This window comes from Bos taurus, chromosome 10, assembly GCF_002263795.3.
Source record: "Bos taurus isolate L1 Dominette 01449 registration number 42190680 breed Hereford chromosome 10, ARS-UCD2.0, whole genome shotgun sequence".
Lineage (NCBI taxonomy): Eukaryota > Metazoa > Chordata > Mammalia > Artiodactyla > Bovidae > Bos > Bos taurus.
In genome coordinates, this window is record NC_037337.1 from 16,016,164 (window position 1) to 16,037,958 (window position 21,795).

Consider the following 21,795-nt stretch of genomic DNA (forward strand, 5'->3'; position numbering starts at 1 on the left):
TTGTCCTCTGGTTGCCAAGGACACTTTGTATCCTCCTATAAGTACGAGGCAACCAGCTTGCTCCCTGAGTATCAGTACCCCAGAAGATTGACATTGAGTCAGCCATGCTGTAGCTGCCACTTTTGTTCCTCTGACGTGACCCTGGGTTTGGGAAGAAATTCTTACATTGCTTTCCTGTGTCCAAGGCTCTGCACTATGCTGCAGTCCTGGTCACCAGGTAGGTCTAGTCTTATCCTTTTGCTTGACCCCCTGCCTTGCCTGATTCCTTCCTAAAGGCTTCACTTCCCTCCTTTGAAATGAAGACCTTGTCTTACTTTTATTGTGCAAACTGTGCCCTCAGGGGCTACAGTACAGTGGGAACCCCAGTCCTTTGATCTCCCTCTTGTCGTGCTCAGTTAATGTCAGGCCACGGCTTCTAGGACCACCTGGAAGACCCTGATCTGGACTCTGTCCATTTTCCCTCTGGTCACTGCATATTGTTTCCTTCCATGGAGTTCCTGCTGCCATCTGTTGCTGGTCCTGCCCAGAAACCTGCCAGATCTCATCTACCAGGACAACTGCTTTGACAAACAACCCCAAATGTCAGTTGCTGTGGTTCAGTTCCTAAGTTGTGTCTGACTCTTTGTGACCTCATGGACTGCAGCATGACAGACTCCTCTGTCCTCTACTATCTCCTGGAGTTTGTTCAAATTCATGCCCATTGAGTCGGTGCTGCTATCTAACCAACTCATCCTCTCTCACCCTCTTCTCCTCCTGCCCCCAATCTTTCCCGGCATTAAGGTCTTTTCCAATGAGTTGGCTCTTTGCATCAGGTGGCCAAAATACTAGGGCTTCAACCCAAGTGTTAGTAGCTTAACACATCATTCCTCATTCACATCAGTTCAGGTGTATGACAGTCTACCACATAATGATTTAGGACCCACTCCTTCCATCCAGTGGTCCTTCCATCTTTTAGAACCTTGGAATCCTTCACTGGTTCCTCCATATCCAGCCAGCCAGTTGATGAGAAAGGAAAGACAGCAAAATGTATCTCAGGAGGTTTTAGAGCCTGGCCAAGAAGGAGTGTTCATTGCTTCTGCCCTGGTAAGTCAGCAATGAGGAGTTCATTGCCTCTGCTAGAACCAGTATCTGGCCGTACCTAGAAAATGAAATCTTTCTGTGTGCTGGGAGAAATGGAATTATTTGATGCACCAGTATCACTGTGCTACATAGTAGAGGCATCTTTTTCTAAGGGTGATCTCCTCTCAGCCCAGCCACCTCCTCCTTCCCCTAACCTCCGTTTATCATTCTGCCCGAAGCCTGGAAAGGACTGGGCTCATGAGTAGACATCTCGGAAGTGACAGAGATGTGAACTGGGGCTTTTGCTTTCCCATCACCTGAGCAGAAGGTGGATCCCATTGCAGGGGCAGGGAGAGTGTGGAGTGCTCTACAGAGACCCTCAGGCCCTACATAATCTCACAAATTTGGCTCTTCTTGACAACTGTCAGCTTTTCATTTCTTCCGAGAAATATTCTCTTTTCCCTCCTGGGCACTTTATCAGAGAAGAGATACTCAAGTGATAGGTGCTTTACAAATATCTAAATGTAGGGAAAAAAGTGGCATGAAGAATAATTTAGACAAAACAATGTAGATTGCCATGGAAACAATCTTTAGAACACACTGGGGAGAAGGAATCATTGTTAACACGGTTCATATTTTTGCAGAGATACCCAACCACCAAACTCAATTCCAGACTATTCAATCATGCTACCTTCAAAATTCTAGGGTTGTTATAACCAATGAGCACATGCTGGTTTTCAGGGAGCCCTTTTCCTATTCATCTAATAATCTTTAATGAAGATAATGCTTTAATTAAGGCAACTTACCGTTTCGCTGTTGGTTCATTTAAAATCAGTGAAAGGTCAAGTTACCATTAACACAGTGAGTTTACTGAGCTATTCCAGAAGTATTTTTATTCTGACAGCAGAGGCTTATATGGCAAACATACATATTTAATTGAAATGTGCACAAGGAAAATGGGATGTGTATCTTTTGTATTGCATGGAAAGAAAATGAGAAACCATCCCTAACTACTCAAATGCAGTTTTTGTCAGGTTTTTCTGTCCCAACTAAAGCCCATAGGTGTGGATGAGTCTTGGTCAGCAATAATGATTCAATAACAAAAACCTCGTGGGGGTGCAAATGAAGAGTTTGTTCCAGGTGCTGCTAAAGAACTGTCAGAAGAAGGGCAGCGGCTATGGGGAAGTCTCAGAGATGTAGGGTCCCACAGTCTAGAGGCTGGTCTTAAGCTTTGCCAGCACAGAAATGCAGTGTCTGCCATGGTTTTCTGTCCACTGTACTCACAGGGCTCCAGTCCCGGCCTGTTTCCAAGGCTCCTCCCCTTCCTGGGGTAAATTCCTATGTCTTCTTTTTTATTTTTTGGTAATTAATTTATTTTAATTGGAGGCTAATTATTTTACAATATTGTAGTGGTTCTTGCCATACATTCACATGACTCAGCCACGGATGTACATGTGTCCCCATCCTGAACCTCCCCCCCACTTCCCTCCGCATCCCATCCCTCAGGGTCGTCCCAGTGCACCGGCCCTCAGGGCCCTGTTATGTCTTCTTCATTGGAAGACAAAGCCATTGTCTGACCTTGTGGTCCCAGGAGCCAACTGAATCACAAGTCATGCTCTAGGCACTCCCAGGACTTCTGGGAATGTATTATATTTATGTTCTCTCCTTTCCTTGTCTAGTCTTCCTAATGCATGACATCTGTGGGCTCAGGGAGACAAGAGCCAATTTGCTTGCCCAAATTAGATGCCAGGTCTTAATAAAATTATGAAAGTTCTCCCTTTCTTTCATTTCTTCCTACAAGTATTTGTTGAGCATATACTACGTGCTAGGTATTCCCTCTGGTGCCTCCAGTGTTTTTTTCATGTATCCCTCTCCCCTCTCTGTGACTGCTTTCTGTATCAGATTTCTTCCTTTCCTCCACCTCTCTGTGACCTACAAACCTGTTTTCAGGGCAGTTCAGCTATAAATCATTTGCATGACTCACAGTGCTCCTCTTCCTAGAGAAATGTGACATGTGATTGTCTATTATTGTATCAAAGATTCCATGTTCAGTAAATCTTAGACAGCAGTTTGCAAGCAGGGACCTTCTCCAAAACCTTACGTCCCACCACTTGGCGACCACCCACTTGGAACATGCATGAGACTGGTCCCTTCACTGACTCCTTTTTGAGAAAATATGCTAACATTGCTCTTCAGACAGAGCTCCAAATCCTTTTCATTGCACACAAGACCCTGCATAATCCAGCCTTCTACTTAACTCTTTAGACTCTTTCTGCTCCATTGGAAGAAAACCACATTGGAATTTTGTCGAATCTTTGATAGAAATACCATCTAATCTTAGCATGTTTCTACTTGGAGTGTTCTAGTCATCAACCCCTTTCACCACAATAACTCCCATTCCTACTTCAAGTCCCATTTTAAATGTTACTACTTCTGGGGAGCCTTCCCAGACTCCCAGTGAGACTGGCATTGGGCTCCCTGATACATTATCTCATAGCAACCAATAATTTTCAGAGCACCTGAAAATTGTTGTTAATTGTTTCATGGATGTATAAAACATCCATAGTTGTGTTCAGTTACTTGTCTCGTGGATGTATACCTCATCAACTGGTCTTCACAGCTGTCATGTTTATTATCATGTACCAAGCATCTGGCAGAATGCTGGGCTCATAGTAAATATCTGTAGAATACATACATGACCAATCATAAGTACTTTGTAGGTAGTAATCGTGAGTACTTACTAATCCTAAGTACCATGCCTCTACGTCAAAACTTCATCAAGAGTTTCCTTATTTATTATTTGGTAATTTAAAAACTAATTAGCTCTGCCCTGCAGAGTGGTCACCTACTGTCAAGGGCCCCTCCTCTTGGGCAGACTCTGTACTTGGATTCTATTCTCATTGGCTCATACTTGCTCTTTCCCAGTTTCAGTCTACCCTGTTAGATCCTACTGGATTAATTTTCCCCAACACTGATCTGACCAGGTGACTCTTTGGCTTAAAAGAGTTGGCTACAGAATAAAGCTCAGACCTCCCCTAGCCTTCAAGCCCACCTGTATTCTGATTCTGACCTAAATTTCTGTATTCACTTATTCTGTAAACTGTTTGTTCCACCATGACATTTTTATTCACTAAGTTTTTGTTTACATTATTTACTTCCCTCAGAAGCACCCCCTTCTCTTCTGTTACCAAGCTTCAATCCATTTTAAGAGTACAGCTTATGTCCCATTTTCTCTGTATGACAATCCCTAGCCACCTGTGTTAGAACACGTTCAGCTGTAAGTGATGAGGCTAATATCAAATGAGTTTAAGAAAGAAAAAGAATTTATTGGTTCATGTAATTGATAAATCCAGGTATAGTGTTTAAATATGACTTTAATAAAGTAAAATATTATCAGGAATCATTCTGTCTGGATTCTGCTGATTCTTTTGATCTGTTGATTTCTTTCTGAGTTAGTTTTACCAGGGAGTAGGTGACAATAAGTTTCACGGGGAGCCCCATAACGCAAGGTTAAAATCCTACCAGCTTAAAAACCTTGGGAAAACGAACTTCTCGTTGTTAAAAGTTTCAACAAAAGTCCTAAAGAAGGATGGGTCACGTGCCCATCCTGAACCTATTGCTATGGTACTCTGATTAACCTGGGCTGGGTCATTCGTCCATTCCTAGACAAACGGGCAGAGTAAACCTCACAGAACTGCATTAACAGACAATGGGGGTTGGGTGGGTCCCCAAAGGAAAATTTAGATACTGCTACCAGAAGGGGAAATGGAAACTAGTCAGGCAAAAACAACAGCTATCCATTCTACCACTCCAAATGTAAGTGGGTTCTCCTGGCCCTGAATTCCTAAGGCTCTTTTTGTCTACACTGCTTATTTATCACCATGGCCTTGTTTCTCCATGGTCACCATAGCCTCAGACACCACGTCTTAATGCCAGTATTCCAAGCAGAAGGAAGAAGGGAGCAGATGGAGAGAGGACTTTCCTAGAAAAAGGATAGTTTCCCTAGAGACCATCCAGGAAACTTGGATCACGTGGTGAGGAGGCAGGGAAGATGAATATCTGGCAAAGGGGAATGGATGAGCTGAAACTGGATTAGCTCAAACGAGGTTCATTCCTGGGACTGAGAACATTCTGAACAAAGGCAGAGTTCTGTTAGAAAAAAGGAGGGGGTGCGGTTCTTGTTGTTGCCTAGGTAACCAACAGTGACTGCACAGGAGGCTTTTTCATCAACTTACCTGCTAGCAATTACTGCATGCAAGACATGACATGTTTTGGATTCTCATCTCATTTCTATGATTTTCTTTTTTAATGGCAGGAACTGTGGCTTGTATTCTGCATCTTCACAATGCTTTGTACTTAGTAGCCATTCAGTGAATATTTGCTGACTTTAAAAATTTGATGATGAGGTATTGAGAGGAAAGATAGAATTTGGAGTGTTTCTAGGGCCTTGTTTAAAGACTTACTTTTTGCTCTTACTGCTAAAGGAAATGATAGGTCCCACATCTGTGTTACGATTGTTGGAGTAATGGAGCTGCAAATAAATCTCGGGTATATCTTTTCAGCTCTAAGTTATGTTCTGGTCAACTTGTAAAGTATTTTACTCTTTGTATATATGGCCCATCTAGATGGTTCTTACAGATGTAAGATGAATTTAGACAGGCAATGTATGTAATTCAGTTAACTGGTCTCCTTTTTATGTCTTTTCCTCATATTTTATTTAATAGGGAAATTGCTCTCCCACTGAATCTTAATTCACAATGTTAAGACTTCAGAAATACAGTTTTATATTCAAGAAAGAATTTCAATCTTCTTGCTGTCAAATATACTCTGATCTCACATGGGTACTTAATGGTGTCAGGATGTCAATTTCGTTTTGACAGGGCCCCTATAGGTGGAAATTTCAACTTTTTATTCTTGGTTAATATGGATGGGTAAGAGGATGTTTGAGGATATTTCCACCTCTATTTTTATAGAAACATATACTTTTCCATAAATTTGTATGACAGCAGTATGTTTGTGAAGCACTCTCAGCTTCTGAGAGTGAAAAGTTTCCTTCCTGCTCAAGACCTGCTATTAACTGCCTCCAAATGACTCCATGATTATTGCAGTCTCCCAATTGTTGTGATGCTCTTAATAGTCTGAAGGCCCTGGAATCTTTATTTCCACCAAGAAATGATTTCTTCCACTTATTTTTGGTGTAGTACCATTAATGCCACTTGAATTTTAGATACAGCCATTATGTCTACAAAGCCATTGTACCTTGCTCTTGAGGTAGTGTTACTGCCTGATGTGAGTTTTTAGATGTTTGTCCAGGAGTAGGATTAGACTATACTATTCTCAACACTTTTGTATTATCTATTGATGCATAACAAATTATGCCAAAAGGAAGTGACTTCAAACAACAGACTTAAAACCTGAACCTAACACAACTTTGTAAATCAACTATATTGCTGTTCAGTAGATGAGTCATGTCTGACTCCTTTGTGGCCACATGGATTGTAGCCTGCCAGGCTCCTCTATCCATGGGATTTTCCAGGCAAGAATACTTGAGTGGGTTGCCTCTTCCTTCTCCAGGGGATCTTCCTGCCCCAATGATTGAATCAGCTTCTCTTGCATTGGCAGGCAGATTCTTTACCATTAAGCCACCAGGGAAGTCCCCCAAATCAACAGTATTTCAATTAAAAAAAGAAATAGACACATGTTATCTCACACAATTTCTGTGTGGAATTGGGGAGAGGTGTTGGCCTTGGGTTGCAGGCATCTGAAGGCTTAACTTAAGCTGGACTGGGCCTTCCATGATGGCAAACTCAAACATAGCTGTTAGCTGGAGGCCTAAGTGTCTTGCCATGTTGGCCTCTGCTTAAATGTCCTATGGCATCGCAGCTGGCTTCCTCCAGAGTAAGTGATCAAAGAGAGAGACTAAGGAATAAGCTGTAATGCCTCTTATGACCTAAATCTCAGAAGTCATATCCTGTCACTTCTGTTAACGTTCTCTTTGCTAGAAGTGAATCACTCACTTGGTCATGCCCACACTCAAGGGGAAGAGCTCTGCCACTTTAAGGGAGATGTATCAAAAGTTTTGTGGATATATTTAAAAAGGAGATAGTGGAGGACAGGGAAGCCTGGCGTGCTGCAGTTCATGGGGTTGCAAAGAGTAGACAAAACTTAGCGAGTGAACAACAACCACCACCACCACCACCCTCTTGATTCTCCCCCTTGTAACTAGGTATTTGCAAAACAAAGCAAACTCAGAGGTTTAGACTGTGGACAGCAAAATGGATAGATGAATACTGCTTTCTCAGTCTTGGGGTAATTCATGTAGAATTTCAGCCTTGTAACCTTAACAGTTAGGTGCTCCTCCAAAACTTGAAAAGGGAGGAGCAGAGGTGGGGTCTGGGAGAGCCAAATTTCTTCTTCCAGATTCTCCAATGATACTGTCTTCTATGCCCCTCATGAATATGCAGTGGCCAGGTGAAAGCTTTCCCCAGTGCATGCTCAGAGAGGGGGACGGCAGTAAGGATGGAAGGGACAGAAAGAAATAGAAGTGTTGGATTGCACTCACCTGGACTAATGGGTTGGACACACGCAGCAGATGGTAAGACCTGAGTAAGAAATTAGCTGGTTCTGTCCTGCTGCTGGTTGGCGAAGACCAGCCACAGATCGGGGAGCAAGAGTGAGGTTATGAGTAGACATTGGTCCTGGGATTAAGAAGTGCCAGAGCCTTCTGCTGAAATCATCCGCAGCACCGCCAAGAGATATACAGGATCCGTGGGCAGAATTCAAGCCTTGGATCTTGAAAACAGAAACCATGGTGGTTCTGGCTCCCTGGCAGTTCTTAACACACAATGTGCTGGTACAGCACTTGGTACCAGATGGAGAGGTTGCAAGGATAGGGCATGACTCTGAGGCCACAGAGCAAAGCATCATGCTACAAAGACAGATGGTGAGAGGGGTGCCCCTGTCTGTGGTGGCTTACTGCCTTTTTGGTACTCATCCTGCCTGTGTACCCTTCACACTGGGCCTCTTCAGGAGCTTCTATTTCCAAAGCATTTTAATTTAGAAGTCAAATGTGAGTATTCCAAGCTCCAATCTAGGCTAAGAGTGCTTCACAGCTTTTCTCTTTTCTCACATTTAGAGACATCTAGGTTTCTGATACACTGATAAATAAGGGAGTTATAGAATAGTACACTTTGTGAAACAAGGCACTGGAAAGAAGATGCCACAAAAGGAGAGAGTGGAGTCAAGAATAGAGTTTTCTTTCCAGTACATTCCTGCCATTAAGATACCAGTGCAAGGGCTTCCATGGCAACTCAGTGGTAAAGAATCCACTTGCCAATGCAGGAGACACAGGTTCGATCCCTGATTGAAACCTTATGGCGTGGTAGCTGACTTCCTCCAGAGGTTTCCTCTAGAGTGAGTGATCAAAGAGACAGACTAAGGAAGAAGTTGCAATGTCTCTTATGACCTAACCTTGGAAATCATACATTGTCAATAATTCTGCCATGTTCTCTTTGCTGGAAGTGAATCACTCACATCCAACAAGATCCCACATGCTGCAGAGCAACAAAGCCTACACGCCACAACTATTGAACTGTGCTCTAGAGCCCGGGAACCACGAATACTGAGCCCATGGGCCCTAGAGTCTGTGCTCTGCAATGAGAGAGGCCACTGCAATGAAAAACCCAGGCACCACAACTGGAGAGTGGCCCCTACTCGCTGCAGCTAGAGAAAAACCTGCATGCAACAACGAAGATCCAGCACAACTGGATTTTAATTTTAAAATTACAACATTTAAGAAAGATACCAATGCAAGAGGAGGTGGGAAATAGAAAATAAACAGATTTATATTTCAAGAAACAGATATACTATATATGTCATTGCCCGACGAAAGACATGCAGGGGCTCTGCTGCTATCCGCTATCACCTTAGATGCAGGTGGGAGGGGCTTCCTTTTAAGGGGCCCTGCTCTGGTCCTTCTCCAGCTGTATTCCTACACAGGAGTCCCTCAAACCAAAGCCAGCTGCAGCTGACTTCACCCCTTTAGACCTCGTTCCAGGTAACTGGAAGGCAAAATTCTCTGCCCCAATGGTCCTGAGCCTGCTTCCAGGGCTTTTATGAGCTTCCTCCCCTAGATCTGAAGTATAAACTCCTGGACTCATGGAATGGCTGCTGCTGCTGCTGCTGCTAAGTTGCTTCAGTCGTGTCCGACTCTGTGCGACCCCATAGATGGCAGCCCACCAGGCTCTGCCGTCCCTGGGATTCTCCAGGCAAGAACACTGGAGTGGGTTGCCATTTCCTTCTCCAATGTGTGAAATGGCTAAGAGATTACAATTTTATAGAGGGAAAAGTGGGAATGGAGCATGGACATGTAGGCTGGGGTACCCGTGGAGTGGGGTTACTTTGCAGCGTGCAGCTGAACTGTGGGAGGCAAAGAGGGTAAGACCACTCTATGTGAGGACCAGCTCTCTTTTCCAAGAAGAAGTCCCAGAATCCTAAGTTTGGACATGGTCTTCCAAGTTGTTAGCTAAGTTTGTCTAGGCAAAGGAAGATATATATAGGACTTCCCTGGTGGTCCAGGGGTTAAGACTCTGAAGTTTCACTACAGAGGACACAAGTGTGTATTGTCACCCTGCTTATTTAACTTATATGCAGAGAACATTATGCGAAATGCCGGGCTGGATGAAGCACAAGATGGAATCAAGATTGCTGGGAGAACTATCAATAACCTCAGATACACAGATGACACCACCCTTATGGCAGAAAGCAAAGAAGAACTAAAGGGCCTCTTGATGAAAATGTAAGAGGAGAGTGAAAATTTTGGCTTAAAACTCAACATTCAGAAAACTAAGATCATGGCATCCAGTCCCATCACTTCATGGAAAATAGACAGGGAAACAGTGAGAGACCTTTTTTGGGTTCCAAAATCACTGCAGATGGTGATTGCAGCCATGAAATTAAAATATGCTTGCTCCTTGGAAGAAAAGCTATGACCAGCCTAGATAGCATATTAAAAAGCAGAGACATTACTTTGCCAACAAAGATCCGTCTAGTCAAGGCTATGGTTTTTCCAGTACTCATGTATGGGTGTGAGAGGTGGATCACAGAGAAAGCTGAACGCTGAAGAATTGATGCTTTTGAATTGTGGTGTTGGAGAAGACTCCTGAGAGTCCCTTGGACTGCAAGGAGATCCAACTAGTCAATCCTAAAGGAAAATCACTTCTGAATATTCATTGGAAGGACTGATGCTGAAGCTGAAATGCCAATACTTTGGCCACCTGATGTGAAGAACTCACTCACTGGAAAAGACCCTGATGCTGGGAAAGACTGAAAGCGGGAGGAGAAGGGGACGACAGAGGATGAGATGGTTGGATGGCATCACTGACTTGATGGACATGAGTTTGAGTAAGCTCCAGGAGTTGGTGATGGATAGGGAAACCTGGCGGAGAAGGCAATGGCACGCCACTTCAGTCCTCTTGCCTGGAAAATCCCATGGATGGAGGAGCCTGGTAGGCTGCAGTCCATGGGATCGCTACGAGTCGGACGCGACTGAGTGACTTCACTTTCACTTTTCACTTTCTCACAATGGAGAAGGCAATGGCAACCCACTCCAGTGTTCTTGCCTGGAGAATCCCAGGGACGGCAGAGCCTGGTGGGCTGCCATCTATGGGGTCGCACAGAGTCGGACACGACTGAAGCAACTTAGCAGCAGCAGCAGCAGCAGCAGGGAAGCCTGGTGTGCTGCAGTCCATGGGGTTGCAAAGAGTCGGACACGACTGAGTGACTGAACAACTGAACTGAACTGATACATATATATATATATATATATGCACACACACACACACACACACACACAAAACGTACATATCTGGAGTAGGAAATGGCAACCCACTCCAGTATTCTTGCCTGGAAAATCCCAAGGACAAGGAAAGCTGGCAGGCTAAAGTCAATGGGGTTGCAAAGAGTCAGACACAACTGAGCAACTAGGCATATATATGTTAAATTTATAGTTTGTTAGCTTGTTTTATAACTTTTCATACTATTTAGACATTTGATATGTGAGCCCCCTTGTGTAGACTTTTGTAAGCCCTACAACTGCTAGGGTTGGCTCTGGTATCTCATTTGATACAGAATCAAGTTGAATTAGCTTGGCCTGGTTTTTTAAGGCCTTTTACTATTGGTTCTTCCCTAAACTTACCTTCCTAAACTTACTCTTCTGCAGGAATCCTCCGTGGGCCAGTCTGGTCCACTCAGATCCAGGCTTGGCCTACATCCTCTCCTCTGTGCTCAGGTTCACTCTGTTTTCTCTGAAAAACCTTTGCTTCTGCTCTGCATTTGTATAGGCCAACTACTATTTAAACACCCAGCCTCACAGTCATGTTTCCTCCTCTGGATTCTTCTAACAGCTTGTTTCTGAACCACTCATTGACACTCAAAGTGTGGAACTGTGTGTGGAAGCCATTTTTCTTTTCATGTACAAGGTATATAGCTATAAGCAGATGCCAATATGCAACAGTTTTTAAACGAGGAAAGAGTATCCAAAAAACAAACAAACAAACAGAAGAGTAGCTAAAGAATCTGGAGAAAGTAGTTAGGCAAGTAACCAAGGAGGAGATGGCTGGCATTGTCAAAAGGCTGCAGAGTGGTCATTGGGAAAGATGCCCCAAAATAGAAAGAGAAATGAGGTCCTTTGTGACTACTGAAAGATCAGCCCATTGTGTGGGTGTAAACAGCATTGCAGTAGGGAAAATAAGAGATGAAAAGTAAAGACAACAAAGTCAATTTAAAGAGTTATCTGAAAAGGCAGAGGATGTTGGGTTGTTTTGTTCTGTGCAAAGGATGGAACAAATGTGTCTGTGGGAAAAAAGAGCTAGATTAGAGGGGAACAGTGATATCAGGGAAAGGATAGTTTGATTAATTAAAATCTGGGAATGGCGGCCATCCGGGGCACAGGTGCAGGGATTAACCTTGATCAAGTGAAAGGACTTGTGGTAAAGGGAATGAATGCAGACTATAGGACAGATGTCCTAATCAAGAGACTGGACTTAAGGGTGAAGAAATTGGCTGTCACTATGGAGGAAAGGCTAGGAAAGCCTGAATTTTCTGGAGCAGGTCTAAGATTTCTTACATAGTTGGTCACCGTATCTGTGGATTCAATCAATCATGATATTCAGGGAAAAAATTCCAGAAAAGTTCTAAAAAGTTGCAGCAGCAACTATTTACATAGTATTTACATTCGGACACCACTGAGCAACTTCACTTTCACTTTTCATTTTCATGCATTGGAGAAGGAAATGGCAACCCACTCCAGTGTTCTTGCCTGGAGAATCCCAGGGATGGGGGAGCCTGGTGGGCTGCCGTCTATAGGGTCGCACAGAGTCGGACACGACTGAAGCGACTTAGCAGCAGCAGCAGGTATTATAAGTAATCTAGAGACAATTTAAAGTATATAGGCGATAGGTTACATGCAAATACTACAGTCATTTTTACACAAAGGACTTGAGCGTCCACTATTTTAGTAGCTGCAAATATCCTGGAACAAACACCTCAGGATATTGAGAGAAGACTGTATTTAAATATCATATTCTTCAGTCTTTCTTTCTACATTTATTCAGTGCCCTGAGTGTGCCAGACACTGGTGTCCACAGAGATACAACTTTTCATGTAATTTTGGAATTTGTTATAACGATGACTCAGTGAGATTTACTTTTTACTCTTCTAGAAGGCTTTCAGTATAAATAAACACCAGTCGGAAGGGAGTCTTTTGTCAGACCAGACGACCCGAGCAGGGGTTGAGAAAACACGGGCATCTCAACAATGGCGCCCTGTTAGAGGTGGAAAGGGAGGAGAGGCCCAGAGAGGGGGAAAAACAGGTTTAGACCTGGGTAACCCGAGGAGGGTGCGCCTTCAACCAGGAAGAAGTGTGCCTCTTAAGCACTTCAGGCCGCGCTGTAACCAAGGGTAATAGCGCTTCAGCTCACGGCAGTGTGAAAACCACCTTCTTCCCTAACCAGATAGATCTACGGAGCCTGACTAGGACTAGACAGAAGCCAAGATTCTCCATCCAAGATTCCTTCCCAAGCTCTGCCCCTGACTACTTAAATGTCACTGATCTTGCCCCTAGTTTATTGATGCGGGGCGGGGGAGAGAAGAAGCGGTGGGAGAATCACCTTTCCTATTTTGCGATTGGTAGTATTAGGCTCTAAGTCCCGCCTCCCACGCTGCCGCCAACAGGCTCTCAGAGTTGTCACTCGATTCACTGCATCCGCCCCTCGCCGTGGCCCCGCCCCACTCTGTGGCTGGGATCTCGCGGGAAGAGCGGCGGGTACGGCTGTAGCTCTGTCTCCAAGCTGCGCGCGGAGCGGGAGGGATCTCCTCACACAAGCGCTTCCTCGCCGAGGGGTTGGAGCTGCGGCAGACGCAGGCCTGGGCCGCCCCTTCTCTGCCGCCTCCTTCTCTTCCTCAGGGTTCCCCGGTCCGCTTGCCCTACGACGCTGCCCAGGTGAGGAAGCCCGGAGCGCGTCTCCGCTGAGGAGCGGTCGGGGAGCGGGGACACGGAGCAACCGGGGCAGGCGGGCTCCTGACGGGGGCGGCTCCGCGGGCAGCGCGGCGCTGCCTGGTGTGCGCGAGGCTTGGCGGGGTTCGGAGTGAGGAGGGCGAGGACGCGGTGGGGTGGGATCCGGGTGCGGACGCCCAAGGACGGTGAAGCGGGTGCCAGGGCTTCTCCGTGTTAGGAGGCGGTTTATTGGGGGTCTGGGGTCTCTTCCGGCTTGGGGTTCGGCTGGGTGGCAGCGGTTTGGGTCCCGGGTCTTTGGGGTCGAAGGAGATTTACCAGGATCCTTGAGGTGGTATAGCGGGGTTCCGGGACAAGGGGTCCTTTTATCGCGGTCTCAGGCTCTTTTAGGGACAGAGGATTCAGTTTTAGCAAGGTCCTAGGTCTCTGAAGGGGCAGATGTACCGGGTCTTGGGGGTACTTTGAGCAGGAGTGGGCTTCTTTTCTCACATTCCTGGGATAAAGAAGCAGTGTATTGGGGTTCTGTCTGTTTATCGGGGTCTTCGGGCGGGAGGGCGGTGTATCTGCGTCCTGCAGGGGCCGGGACCGCCTTGGTGGGCTGCTGGGGGCGGAAGGGTTTACGGCGGAGACCAGCGTCTTTATTGGGGTTTCTAGTTTGCCCAGAGGGGGGCGGTAACTTGGCATGGTCCCCAGTTTTTTCGGGGGCGACAGGGCGAGTTAGCGGGTCCCCGGGAGATCTCGAAGGGAGGGCGCGGCTCTGCAGGCGCTGGATCGGCTCGTGGCGGGAAGGGAACTCTGGTGACATCTCGAGTTCACAGTCTGTGGCTGGTCAGCATCCTGGAACAGATCTCTTTCTAGATGAGATTTACTCAATGCTTAGTTGAAGGATTGATTCGTGTTGTTGCCTAGTTGGAGAAATAGTGGGATTGTTCTGCAGTTTTCTTCTCTCTGCCCCGGGATCCCTGTGGGGGCGTGCTGATTTCTCTCCTCTGGGAACCAGAGTGGCAGACAACACCTTAAGTGGGCATGTAGACTTGTAGGTTCTTAAGGCGGCGAATGTCCTCCGGGTGAGCGTGGAAGCCACTGAAGATAGAGAAGGCTGTGGGGTTTTGGCTTCCTTTCCTAGGTTAGGGTCCACTTTGCTGATCCTGCATTATTAGGTCTGTCCTGAAGTCCTGCCCGAGTGTTAGGCAGTCAGGTATGCTGGAAAGTGTGTTCTGGCTTCTCTCTGTCGTTTGAAAAGCATTTGTGTAGAGGAATCGGTTCAAGTTCAGCCTCCAAGTAACGCATTGAAATTCGAAGTTCCAAAGCTAGAGCTTTGCAAAACCGTGGTTTGAGACCTGTAAGGATGGCTAACAGAACACTTTTTAAAGAATCCTGCTTAACAGTTTTATTGTATACAGTTAGTCTTGACTCATATGCAGAGTCCTTGGTAACTAGCCCAAACTTAGATGGAATTCAAATAAAATGACCTGTATACATGCATATGTTCTTTTTTTTTTCTTTAAGTCAGAAAGTCTGCTTTAGCTTGACAGTTCCCCTGGTTAGATAGCTCCTTTATCATAGAGGCCTGTAAATCAAGTCTGATGTGGCTTGATTTGATGGAACCTGTACTTATAGTAATTCTGTAATTTGGGATAAACAGACAAATTTGAGTATGGCAAGGCAGAAAATTTTGCTTGCTTTAATCTTTTTTTTTTTTTTGAGTGGCAGTTTTCTTTTAATGATATTTCTTTTGATCTTAGAACCAGAAACATTAGTGATAATATATTTAATTCTTGACTTTTATAATCATTTTAAAAAACAAGGCAGCTTCCCTGGTGGTCCAGTGGTTAAGAAGCCACCTGCCAATGCAAGGGACATAGGTTCCATCCCGGAAGACCTGCAACCAAGCCCATGCGCCACAACTGCTGAGACCACTCTCCTAGAGCCTGTGCTGTGCAACAAGAGAAGCCAATGCGATGGGAAGCCCTCGCACCACAGTGAAGACTAGCCCCTGCTCACCGTGACTAGAGAAAGCACATGTACAGCAGTGAAGACCCAGTGCAGCCATAAATAGATAAATTTAAAAATTAAAGGGAAAAAAACAGGGAATTCTATATAGCAATATATAACTCTGAAAAGTTTAAGTGTTTTGGGGTTTTGTTTTAGTTTAGTTTTTGTTTTGGTTGTAAATTAAATCAAAATGCCTGTTTGACTTTTGTAACTATCAAAACTGATCAGTTGAGCAGATGCTTGATAGGAATCACAACCAAAAAAACCCTAAGCAGACCTTTGTTTCCCCATTATTTTTGAAAGCCAATGATAAATTAAGTGGATTTCAGTAACTTTTTAAAAAGGCTGCTTTCATAATTTCTAAGTAAACATACTGATCAACAAGTATTTGATTATCTGCTAGGTGTCACAGCGTGGTGTGTACCTCCATGTACAGTGATTTACAGCTCTCATAAACCTGTATCAAGAGAAAGAGACAACAAATACATAAAATAATTGAGATGCTGTTAAGAGAGAAATAGGATAGTTTTGGGGTTCAGCTCACTTAAAAAACGTTAACCCCCGATAATATAACTGCTATTAGCATCCTCTGTTATATAAGCATACAATCTGTAAGGATAAACATCAAACTTAAAAGTGTTTGGGGAATTCTTTAGGAGAGAGTTGCAAAGACATGGAAAGGAGTTATTAATTATATGTGCTGTGCTGTGCTGTACTTAGTCACTCAGTCTTGTCCGACTCTTTGGGACACCATGGACCATAGTCCACCAGGCTCCTCCATCCATGGGATTCTCCAGGCAAGAATACTAGAGTGGGTGGGTTGCCATGCCCTCCTCCAGGGAATCTTCCCAACCCAGAGATCAAACCCAGGTCTCCTAAATTGCAGGCGGATTCTTTACTGGAATTATGTGCTTTTATACTATTTGAATTTATTTCAATGAGCAGACATTACTTAGGTGTTAATTAGAGAAGTCTGGAAATTAAAACATTTTGGTCACCGTGCAGATTTGTGAAATGTCGCACAGGCTTTTTGTCAGTGTTGCCACTTCTGTGTGTACTAGTGAAGGAAAAATGTATTTCAGTTATCTAAAATTATAGGAATGGGATGGGGAGGGGAACACAACAGAATAAGAAAAAAGACTAAAGCCCAAATAAAATGTTAAAACATGTTAAAGATGTTGGATCTTTAATTGTATGAAGATAAATTAATCTTTGGCCTTTATTTTAAATTTCTTTTCTTTCTAAAAAAACTTCTTAAAAGTCTTTTTTTAGACTCTCGAGAAGAAAAAGTTGTATTTTTGTTGTGCCCCCTCCTGCTGTGGTGGGGCAGCAGGTCTTTTATTTTGGCACAGGTTTCAGGATGGGATTTTTTTTTTTTTTGGTCAGACATACGAACATCTAATAGATATGTTTTCTTGTGAGGGATATGAAGCATAAAAATAGTTTTGTAATTCATTATTACACTGCTAAAAAATGATAATACCAGAATGTCTTTTGGATTATCATTCAAAATTCTTAAGTCATAAATGAGACATACTAAACCAGTTTCTCGGAGAAGGCAATGGCACCCCACTCCAGTACTCTTGCCTGGCAAATCCCATGGACGGAGGAGCCTGGTAGGCTGCAGTCCGTGGGGTCACTAAGAGTCAGACATGACTGGGCGACTTCACTTCCACTTTTCACTTTTATGCATTGGAGAAGGAAATGGCAACCCACTCAAGTATTCTTGCCTGGAGAATCCCAGGGACGAGGGAGCCTGGTGGGCTGCCGTCTCTGGGGTCACACAGAGTCGGACACGACTGAAGTGACTTAGCAGCAGCAGCAGCAGCAGCAGCAAGCCAGTTTCTAGAAAGAAAATCATAAGACATGAAATTCTGGTCTCAAACTGTGCTACTAACCATATGATCTTGGATAATTCCTTAGTCTTTCAGGGCCTCAGTTTCCATACATATAAAATGAAAGAAAGAGCAGTCCCTGTCAGTAATCAATATAAACTCTAATGCCAGGGTTTATATTCCATGGTTTTTATATTGCAGATCTACAATATTACATGTACAAAAACCGATAGATGCTATAAGAGTCGCTAGTTCCCAGGGTACAACTAGTTCCATGTAATTTTTATTTATCATACCTAATTTTAGACCTCTTCTTTTTTAAGATATATAGGAACTATTTAATTCAAGAATATACATTCATGAAGGTAAATGACTTTCTTTTGATAATTTAGCTTTATCTGTTAAAGCTAAATTTTATCTATTATTTTTCTTTCTGATCCCTGGTTCTGTAATGGAGTATCTCTATGATAATGTAATGTCCTTATTTAATTCTGTGCATAGAATGAGGTCTCTAGTGACCCCCTTTACACTACTGCCAAGGTAATTTTTCTAAAATGCAAATATGTTCAGTGTTTTTTTCTTAAAACATACTTCTCCCTTAACTACAGTATTTAGTTCTATGGTTACAAGGCTCTTCATCATCTAGCTCATCTCCTGTATTTCTACCATCATACATCTCAAGCTCCAACTGTATTAATACCATCAGTTTACTGAAAGAGCCATACCGTTTCCTAACTCAGAACCTTCTTATATATTCTCCCTCCTACTCAGAATGCCTTTCCTTCTCCTATCTTGCTGACAGTCTACCGATTTTTCAAGATATAACTTAAGTGCTACCTACTTTTTGACTCTTCTGTGTGCTCTGGTCCTCCCTCTTCCAGCCCCACTGAGTTATTTACTATGTTTTGTTCATTCTTTCCCTTTGTTTATTAGTATGCTGTAATTACGTATGTGTCTCTCTTCCAGGACTCAAAAGCAGGTGTATATTTGTCTTACTGGGGCTTCCCAGGTAGCACAGTGGTAAAGAATCCACCTGCCAATACAGAAGACACAAGAAATGTGGGTTCAATCCCTGGGTCAGAAAGATCCCCTAGAGTAGGAAATGGCAACCTGTTCCAGTATTTTTGCCTGGAAAATTCCATGGACAGAGGAGCCTGGTGGGCCATAGTTCATGGGGTCACAAAGAGTTGGACACGATTGAGCATGCATGCATGCACGCACACACACATTTGTCTCATTATTTATTGAATATCTATTGCTTATTTTACACAATTGGCTCCCATCACAGATTTGAACTCTGAATGTCTGAATTAATTGCAGATCTCAGTATTGCCCTATTTTTCTAAAACGTTGGGCTTTCTAAATTATCTTGTTCTCTTGCCCCTATGACTGCAAACTAATATTAGGTCTATAGTACTTACCCTCATATTTAAGAAGAGAGGTTACCAGCACTGTAGAAGTTAGGTGTTAACTGTTAAACTTGCAGAAAAGTCATGCAGAATTTTGAGGCGAACACTAATCACAATATCTAAAATTGCTAGGGGAGAAGGCAATTGCTAGGAGAGTTGTGAACTGATTTCAGTATTTCAGATCTTGTACATCAGTGATTTGGTGGATATTTTACCATTTCTGCTTTCTGTACAGGAAATGATTGTTGCTGATGTATATGGGTTTTTATGTTGGTTTAATAGTTTCTTTATATACATTGGGCTTCCTGGGTAGCTCAAACGGTAAACAATCTGCCTGCAATGCTGAAGACCAGGGTTCAATCCCTTGAAGGAGGGCATGGCAACCCACTCCAGTATTCTTGCCTGGAGAATCCCATGGACATAGAAGTCTGTCTGGCAGGCTGCAGTCCATGGGGTTGCACAGAGTCAGACATAACTGAGCAATGAACACTTTCACACTTTCACTTTACATACATTACCTTTCATTCTCAAAACAAATCCTAAAAATTTAATTTTCTCAAGAAGTTAAGAAGCAGGCTATAACTAGCTCCAGGTCTGTCTAAATCCAGATTCTGTGCTTTTTAGAAATACTACATTGATTCATGTTGATACTTGGCAGAAAACAACAAAACTGTAAAGTAATTGTCCTTTAAACTAAAAAAAAAAATACTACATTGCTTTCTGTATATGAATTCTTAGTGTATTTATAACTATTAATAGATATTTTACTCATTTTATAAATTTAAGAAGTAGATTATAAGGTTTATCCATTCAGCTTTTTTGAAAAAAAGCTGAAGTAGAACATTTGAAATTGATTGGAGTTTAGAGACCACTTAATCCAGCTCCTAGAGTTAACATGTGAGGAAACTGACATACACGAGAATAGTTAAATGACTTACTCAAGATCACACAGCTTTGTACTTGGTTAAGATTTGTTGTTGTTATTAAGCTTGTTATGACCATTGGTGTTGTAAAACTATTATTTGAAAGAAAAACAAGTGCCTGATTCTCGCCCCACCCTCCCACTCCCAAGGCCAAGGAAAAAAGCCTAGAGTGGCTTTCAGAAAAATGATGATAAGGATCTCAGAGTCTTAAGGACATGGCTCAGAGAAAATCCTGACTTTGGATCATGACACATGGAGACATCTCATTGCCTCTTCACTCACATAGTTCCCTAGACTTGGTTTCTTTCCTTCCTCTTTTTTCTGTTCAAAAATATATTCATAGCTTACTGATCTCCCTGATCAAGTTATTAGCAGCAGCCTAATAACCAGTAACTGTTTACATGCCAACCATGTAACTAATAGGGATACAGAAAAGCATAAAATCTAGTCAATGCCTTGAAGAGGCTTAGTTTATTGGGAGTGGGAGGCAGTAAGTATTTAACTGCAATGCAGTATATAAAGATGCAACTCCAGAAGCTCAGAAGAAGGTAAATGTGGACTGCACTAGTGGTTGTAGAAGTTTCTATGTAGAAAAGATTTGGTTTAAGTTAGTGTTTAAATGAAGAGTTGGAGGGAAAGACTAAGGAAAAGAATATCTGGCCGTGTGTGTGTGTGTAATTTTTTTTTTTTTAGTGTAACCCATGTTCACATCCCTTCAGCTGCAGTGGCCTCCTTGTTGTTTCGGAAGGCCTGGAACATATTCTTCCAGATATCTGTATGTCTCCCTCCCTTCCTTCCTTCAGGTCTGAATTAAGGTATCACCCCTTCTGTAAAAGTCTGCCTTGTTAAAATTACAGCATCCCTCCCATGCATACCCTTCTATCCCTTTTCCTTGCTTTGTGTCTTTTTTTATGCTTTCCTGGAGTCCCACATGGAGAAGGCAATGGCCACCCATTCCAGTACTCTTGCCTGGAAAATCCCATGGACAGAGGAGCCTGGTGGGCTGCAGTCCACGGGGTCGCACAGAGTTGGACACGACTGAAGTGACTTAGCAGTAGCAGCAGCAGTCCCACATACTTTGTGTTTTTATTATCTTTCTACTATATATCCCCTACTATAACATAAGATCCATGAGGGCAGGGATTTTTACCCATTTTATCCCCAGCACCCAGAATGTTACCTGTTACAAAGTAGCTGCTCACATATTTGTTAAATGAATACAACAATCAAACTTTAAAGCAGTAAGATTGTTTGATCTAACCTCCCTCTTTCTTGCTGGCTGGCATGGAGCAAGAGGAACTTTCTTTTCCATTAAAAATTTTTTTTTCCTAATACTTAAATTGTATACAGTATATAAATCATGATATAAGAACGTCTACATATGTCATTGTGTAATCACCAAGAACAAGTATAGAATACTTCTATGACCTTAGCAATTTTTCTTATTCCTCCTAGTCAGTACTTCCCAAAGGTAACCACTATTCTGACTTCTATCACAATAGATTAGTTTTGCTTTTCTTGACTGAAGTGACTTAGCAGCAACAGCAGCAAACTTCGTATAAATGGAACCAAATCATTTTTTAAGTTAGCAGGACTTCATTCTTTTTCATTGCTGTGTAGCATTCTATTGTATGAATATATATGTATATGTACATATATGTTGTACTGTTTATAGACATTTGGGCTATTTTCAGGTTTTAACTTCTAGGAACAAAGCTTCTAAGAACAATTTTGTACCTATCTTTTTGTGGACATAAAGATTCATTTCTTATCTAAAATAGTTAACCTTTCTGTGTGTGTGTGTGTGTGTGTGTGTATAGTGCTGTTGTTATTTAGTCACTAAGCTGTGTCCAACTCTTTTGCAACCCATGGACTCTAGCCCACCAGTCTCCTCTGTCCATGGGATTTCCCAGGCAAGAATACTGGAGTGGGTTGCTATTTCCTTCTTCAGGGGATCTTCCTGACCCAGGGCTGGAACCCACATCTCCTGCATTGACAGGCAGATTCTTTACCACTGAGCCCCCAGGGAGCCCATATATAGAAAGATAGATACATCTTCACAT

General features: G+C 43.1%; 1 protein-coding gene across 1 annotated transcript in view; it reads left to right on the forward strand.

Annotated features, from left to right (window-relative positions):
* Window positions 1-13,397: 13,397 nt before the first annotated feature.
* GLCE (glucuronic acid epimerase) overlaps window positions 13,398-21,795 on the forward strand; it is a 109,658-nt gene continuing 101,260 nt past the window's right edge. The window contains exon 1 of the mRNA XM_005211251.5: window positions 13,398-13,558. The gene's annotated coding sequence lies outside the window, so the exon portion shown is untranslated. The remainder of the gene's footprint in view (window positions 13,559-21,795) is intronic.